We start from the raw sequence: 6,893 nt of genomic DNA on the forward strand, positions 1-6,893 counted from the left end.
GGATGTGGGTAAAGGGTTGCTGGAGAGATGGCAGCGGGATTGAGGTAGAGTGATTAGGTTGGCATTAGAGGAGTGAAGCGGATCGGCTGGATTGTAGTAGGAGATCAGTGAAGAAAGAGAAGAGGGGCTAACGTGGTTGAATGCTTTAAAGCCAATGGTAAGGAGTTTCTGTTTGATGCAGAGGTGGATGGGCATCCACTGAAGGTTCTTAAGGAGTGAGGAGACACGGACTGAGGGTTTATTTAGAAAAATCATCCAGACAGCAGAGTGAACTAAGGTGTGAAATGGGGAGAGAAAGGAGACAGGGAGGTCAGCGAGGAGGCTGATGCCGTAGTCAAGGCAGGATAGGGAAAATGTTTGCATCAGTGTAGAAGCAGTTTGGATGGAGAGAAAAAGACAGTCTTGGTAAGACAAGGTCTGTGTCCAATCTGGTAACCCTATATTGACCCCAACACGTAGCACATAGTAAGTGCTTATTAAATTCCACGATTATTGCACAGTCTGTGACTTTGGTTTGACACCTCTGCTCACCATCACCACCTCCAGAAGAAGCCTTCCCTGATTAGCCTCACCCATTCACCAGCCTGCAAGCCCATTACATGACCCAACACATCCTCTCCACTCATTCTGCTAACGATCCTATCTCCTGGCTAATTGTCTGATTGTCTCACCCGCTCGTTAAGCTTTAGCGCCCGGGTCATGTCTACACGCGAGCATGGACTCCAGTGGTCTAGGACAGTGCTCTGAGCCCTGTGGGCCTCCAGATTCATTTCTTTCAGGCCTTGGCATGGTTTCATGAGCAAAGCTGTATTAGCAACTCGTCACTGAGGTCTCTTTTCCAGTGTCCCCCGCCCCAGACGAAGGCCTACCAGAGTGGGGAAACTGAAGCAAGAACTCTCCAGGAGTGGAGCCAAGGTTTCGTCTCTGCCTGGGTGGAGTCTAAGTTCTCAGGGAGAGTTTGGGAGTAGCCTGGGCTACATGAGAGAGAAGGAAGAGGAAAGCAGGGAAGCAGCGTGGCCTAGTGGAAAAAGCCCAGGACTGGGAGTCAGAAGGAGCTGGGATCCAGCTCTGCCATTTGTCTGCTGTGTGACCTTAAGCAAATCATTTACTTCTTTGTACCTCACTTACCTCACCTGTAAAATGGGGATTAAGACTGTGAGCCCCATATGGAACAAGGACTGTGTCCGACCTGATTAGCTCGTATCTGCCCCAGTGCTTAGCCCGGTGCCCGGCATATAGGAAGTCCTTAACGAATGCTATAAAAGTTAAAAAATGGAAAAAAAACTTTCCTTCCACCCTTGTTTCCTATGCCAGACATCACAGGATTTGGGAAAATGCAGGCTAAGCAGGCCTCTTGGAGGGGAAAGAGCCTAAGCAGGCTGAAGAGGAGACCTTTCTGACTGGGGCCTGGCGATTCCCAGAAGAGATGCCGGTGAATGGGGATGAACTTGGGCTACAGTCATCGGTGGAGATTCATTCAATCGTATTTATTGAGTGCTTACTGTGTGCAGAGCACACAGACGAGATGAGATCCCCATAGAGGTTGGCAGGGTCCCAGGGGAAAGTGCCTGGGTTCACTTTCACCCGTCCTGCTGCCAGCATTCAGAGCTGTTCTAGACAAGGAGTCCGTGAGATTGTCTGTGGAGAGGAGGCGCTGGAGGGAAGGTCGCCGAAATCATGGTTGATGAGGTAGGAAGGGGGTGTCGGGGAGGTCACAGGCTGACAGAATGGAAATCCTATTAATACGATGGAGGCGGCATGGCCTGGAGGAAATCTCAGAGGCTGGGCGTCAGGAGATCTGGTCTCCCCCTCTAGACTGTAAGCTCCTTGTGGACAGGGAACATGTCTACCAACTCTGTTATATTGCACTCTCCCGAGAGCTTAGTACGGTGCTCTGCACACAGTAATAATAATGGTAATAATTGTGGTACTTGTTAAGTGCTTACTATGTGCCAGGCACTGAACTAAGCACTGAGGTGGATACAAGCAAATCGGTTTTGGACAGAGTCCCTGTCCCATGTGAGGCTCACAGTCTCAATCCCCATTTTACAGATGAGGTAACTGAGGCCCAAAGAAGTGAAGTGTCTTGACCAAGGTCACACAGCAGACAAGTGGTGGAGTCAGGATTAGAACCCATGACCTTCTGACTCCCAGGACCTTTCTCTAGACACTAGGCCAGGAAGTAAGCACTCAATAAATGCCATTGATTAATTGATTGATTGATTAATTCTCTGCCTGGCTTTACCTTTGGCCTGCTGGGTGACCTTAGGCCAGTCAGTTAACCTTTATGTTCTAAACCAGAGAAGGAAAAGCATAACCTAGCGGAAAGGGCACAGAACCGCGAGTCAGCGGACCTGGGTTCTAATCCCGATTCTGCCACTGAATCTGCTGGATGACCCCGTGCAAGTCACTGGCGGTGGGCTCACAGTCTCATGAGAAATATGTGTCTAAGCACAAGAGGACGGGCCTGAATTGACCCAGGAGTGGAAAGGTGGAGTCTGCTTGGGCAGAGAGATCAGAAAGGGGGTTCGGTCCTGGAATTACACGGCTCTGAGCATGCTCAGATAGGGACAGGGAGGATCCCTGTCTCCGTCCCCCTCCGGCCCTGGACTATCACACCCAGGAGACGCGCTACCCCTCGAAGTGTGGCGGGAACCCGCCCGGCTCCCGGCTCCACCCTTGCTGCTGGGAGCCTGGCCGGGCGGGGGATCTGGCGGGAGGGCCCTGCCCTGTCTGGGATCCAGGGGTGTATGCCCCGGTTGGCCCCGTGCCCGGCCAGAGAGAGAGGGAGCGCGCACTCTACGTGGAGGCCCTCCCGTCTGCTGCGTTCTAGACTCAAGACCCAGGGAGCCCCGGGAGAGGGTTGTCTGCTCTCCTCTGGGCCCGGCCTCGGCCCACTCAGAAGTTATGTGACTCTTCTCGGGAGCAGCTTCCGGGCCCTGTCTCCCATGCTGCTGTGGGGAGAACTCGGGGACGTCGAGCCCACAGGGGGATGTGACTTCCACTTCCATAATAATAATGACAATGATAATTGTGGTATTTGTTAAACGTTTACTATGTGCCAGGCACTGGTAGAGAAAAGCTAATTGGGTTGGACGCAGTCCCTGTCCCACATAAGGCTCGCAGTCTTAATCCCCATTATTCAGATGAGGGAACTGAGGCCCAGAGAAGTTAGTGGCTTGCTCAAGGCCACGCAGCAGACATGTGGTGGAGCCAGTCTTAGAACCCAGATCCTTCTGAATTTCAGGCCTGAGCTCTTATCCACTAAGCCACACTGTTTCTAGGCACACTGTTTCCAGGGGCAAAACTGGCAAAACCGAACTTTAACTCTGGTGTCTCCATGCCAGCTGAAAGTGCTGTGTGCCCAACAAGCCAAAAAAACCCAGATTCACCGATGGCTAGAATTGAACTCAGAATCCCAGCCCATAGCACTTACGTACATATACACAACACTCTGTCATTTCCCATACTCGTAACTGATTTTAATGTCTGTCTCCCACTGTAGAATGATAGCTCCTTTTGGACTGGGTCCACCGACTCTATGGTATTGTACTTTCTCAAGAGCTTACTACAGTGTTCTGCGAAACGTGGAGGCACGTCTTAGTGGATGGAGCCCAGGCCTAGGAGTCAGAAGGACCTGGGTTCTAATCCCAGCTCCTCCACTTGTCTGCTGGGTGATCTTGGGCAAGTCGCTTCACGTCTCTATTGCCTCCGTTACCTCATCTGTAAAGAGTGGATTAAACTGCGAGTCCTATGTGGGACATGGACTGTGTCCAATCCGATTAGCTTGTATCTGTCCCAGTTCTTAGTACAGTGCCTGTCACATAATAAGCACTTAACAAATACCATTAAAAAAAGAAAAAGGGAAGAGTCATGGATTGGAAGCTTTCAGGACGGAGAGACACAGATGCTGTTTCCTCCTGTCTTAATTAATCAATCAAGAATCTTTTTTTTTTTTAATATCCACTTCTATGTTGCAGATACCTGCTCTGGAGGTGGGTCCTGGTTTAATTAGTCTCTAGATTTACCATCCCCTGGGACCCAGCCTAATTTTCTTAAAATAAATGTGCAAATGGCCTGGATTCTCTACAACCCGACATTTCCATGGCAAAGACTCCGCTGCTTTGCATCGGATATTCTCCGGGCCGGGCTGCCTTGGGAGCGCTCTGAAATGGATGCCAGGTGTGAATCATGCAAATAGTCCATTTCCAGCATGTGAGTGATATAGTGGACAGTTGATTTTTGTGTTATATCGGTATTGTCTTTCTGGGACACTAGAAGGGTCTTAAGCCAGACGTTTCCAGGGGACAGGAATTGTGGGTGTGTGATTAATTCTGAGCAGGGTTTGGCACTCACTCATTCATTCGTGCATTCAGTTGTATTTATTGAGTTCTTGTGTCCAGGAGAATCTAAGATGGAGAGGCAGTGGAAAGAGCCCGGGTTTTGGAGTCAAAGGTCATGGGTTCGAATCCCGGCTCAGCCACTTGTCAGCTGTGTGACTTTGGGCAAGTCACTTCACTTCTCGGTGCCTCAGTTACCTCATCTGTAAAATGGGGATTAAGACTGTGAACCCCACGTGGGACAACCTGATTCCCCTGTGTCTACCCCAGCGCTTAGAACAGTGCTCAGCACATAGTAAGCACTTAAATACCAACATTATTATTATTATTATTATGTGAGTTGGCTCACAGCAGGACCTCGTCGCTCTGAGCCACACTCTGTTTATATGTGGTTTGATGGTGGTGATGACAACGATGATCATGGTGATGGTTTAAATCATAATAGCGTTTATTAAGCGGTTCTTGGGTATGGAGCACTATCCTAAGTGCTGGAAGAGCAGAGCACGGGCCTGGGTGTCAGGAGGACCTGGGTTCTAATCCTAGCTCCTCCACTTTTCTGCTGCTCTGTGATCTTGGGCAAGTCACTTCATTCATTCAATCATATTTATTGAGCACTTACTCTGTGCAGAACACCGTAATAATTATAATAATAATGTTGGTATTTGCTAAGCGCTTACTATGTGCAGAGCACTGTTCTAAGCGCTGGGGTAGATACAGGGTAATCAGGTTGTCCCACGTGAGGCTCACGGTCTTAATCCCCATTTTACAGATGAGGGAACTTAGGCCCAGAGAAGTGAAGTGACTTGCCCACAGTCACACAGCTGACAAGTGGTGGAGCTGGCATTTGAACCCATGACCTCTGGCTCCCAAGCCCAGGCTTTTTCCACTGGGCCACGCTGCTTCTACTAAGCGCCTGGAATACAATTCAGCAACAAGTGGAGACAATCCCTGACCAAAAAAGTCACTTCACTTCTCTGTGCCTCAGTTACCTCATCTGTAAAATGGGGATTAAGACCGTGAGCACCAAATGAGACAGGAACTGGGTCAAACCTAATTAGCTTGTTTCTACCCCAGTGCTTAGTGCGGTGTCTGGAACATAGTAAGTAGTTAAATACCATAGGGAGAGAGAGAGAGAATACACAGGTGGGAATTAGACACGGTCCCTTTCCCTCGTGAGTCTCGCAATCTAAATTGAGGGTACTCAGTCAATCGATCAACGGTATTTATTGAGCACTTATTGTGGGCAGAGCACTGTACCAACCGCTTCAGAGAGTACAATACCACAGAGTTGGTAGACACACTCCAGGGCTCCACAGACCGTAGGAGGATGTGGAGTGAGGGCGGGGCAGTGGTCGTGGAGGTTGGGAGGGGCGGGATTGGCCCTCTCTGGCTTGGGTAAACAAACTTTTAGAATAAGTCTAGGGGTGAAAAGGGAAGAGGGAAGAAGGGGAGACAGGGAGGAGGCAGAGGTAAGAATAGATCTACATCCCTGAATGACTCCTCCGCACATTTCCGCTCATGTTTCTTGTTATAGGGCTCTCTTCTCAGTGAGGGTTCCATTCAGAGTGTTGACTAATTGACTGTCTACCTGACTGCCTGCCTGACCGACTGACTGACTGACTGGCCAATTAATGGATTGATTGACTGATTTATTGATCGACTGACTGCATACTTGATTGTTTGACTGACCAATCAATTAATTGACCGATGGACTGATTCATGATCAACTAAATGACTATCTGATTGATCAACTGGCCAATTAATGGATTGACTGACTGATCTATTGATCGACTGATTGCACATATGACTATTTGACTGACCAATCAATTAATGGACTAACAGACTGATTCATTGATCAACTGACTCACCAACCAACTGACGGGATGACTGACTGACCGACTGTCTGGCCAACTGACTAATTGACCAGTTAACGAGCTGACAGGCTGATGGATTTATTGATCTACTGACTGACCATCTGACTGACAGACTGACTAAATGAAGGGCTACAGAGCATGGGGTGGGACTTGCCTATTAAACAGGATTGGGGGCAAAATGAATTGTGTGAGGAAATATCCGGGGTTTCCATCAGATTATCTGATTGAAGATAGATTATCAGGAGATTATCTGTCAGGATTATCTATTTCTCAGAGCCGAGACTTTCAGAAATGAGCCCAGGACAGTGGGGTTGAGAAATTTGTTCTCCTCTGGCAACAGGAGTACAGCCCAGTAGGAGAATTTGGAGAGTCAAGTTTGAATTTTTACCTCTAGTCAATATTTCCTGAGTACCCACTGGCTGTGGAACTGCACCTTGTCCCTCTGTGGGAGTCACAGAGGAAGCAGAGTGGCCTAGAGGAAAGCACATGGACCTGGAAGTCAGAGAACTTGGGTTCTAATTCGGTCTCTTCCACTTAACTGCTATGTGATCTTGTGAAAGCCACTTAACTCCCTGGGGCCTCAGTTTCCTCTTCTGTACAATGGAGAGTCAAACAATAACTGTTCTCCCTCCTATTTATACTGTGAGCCCCACTGCCACCATGCTGGTATTCAGCCCCA

The sequence above is a fragment of the Ornithorhynchus anatinus genome, chromosome 5 (assembly GCF_004115215.2).
Source record: "Ornithorhynchus anatinus isolate Pmale09 chromosome 5, mOrnAna1.pri.v4, whole genome shotgun sequence".
NCBI lineage: Eukaryota > Metazoa > Chordata > Mammalia > Monotremata > Ornithorhynchidae > Ornithorhynchus > Ornithorhynchus anatinus.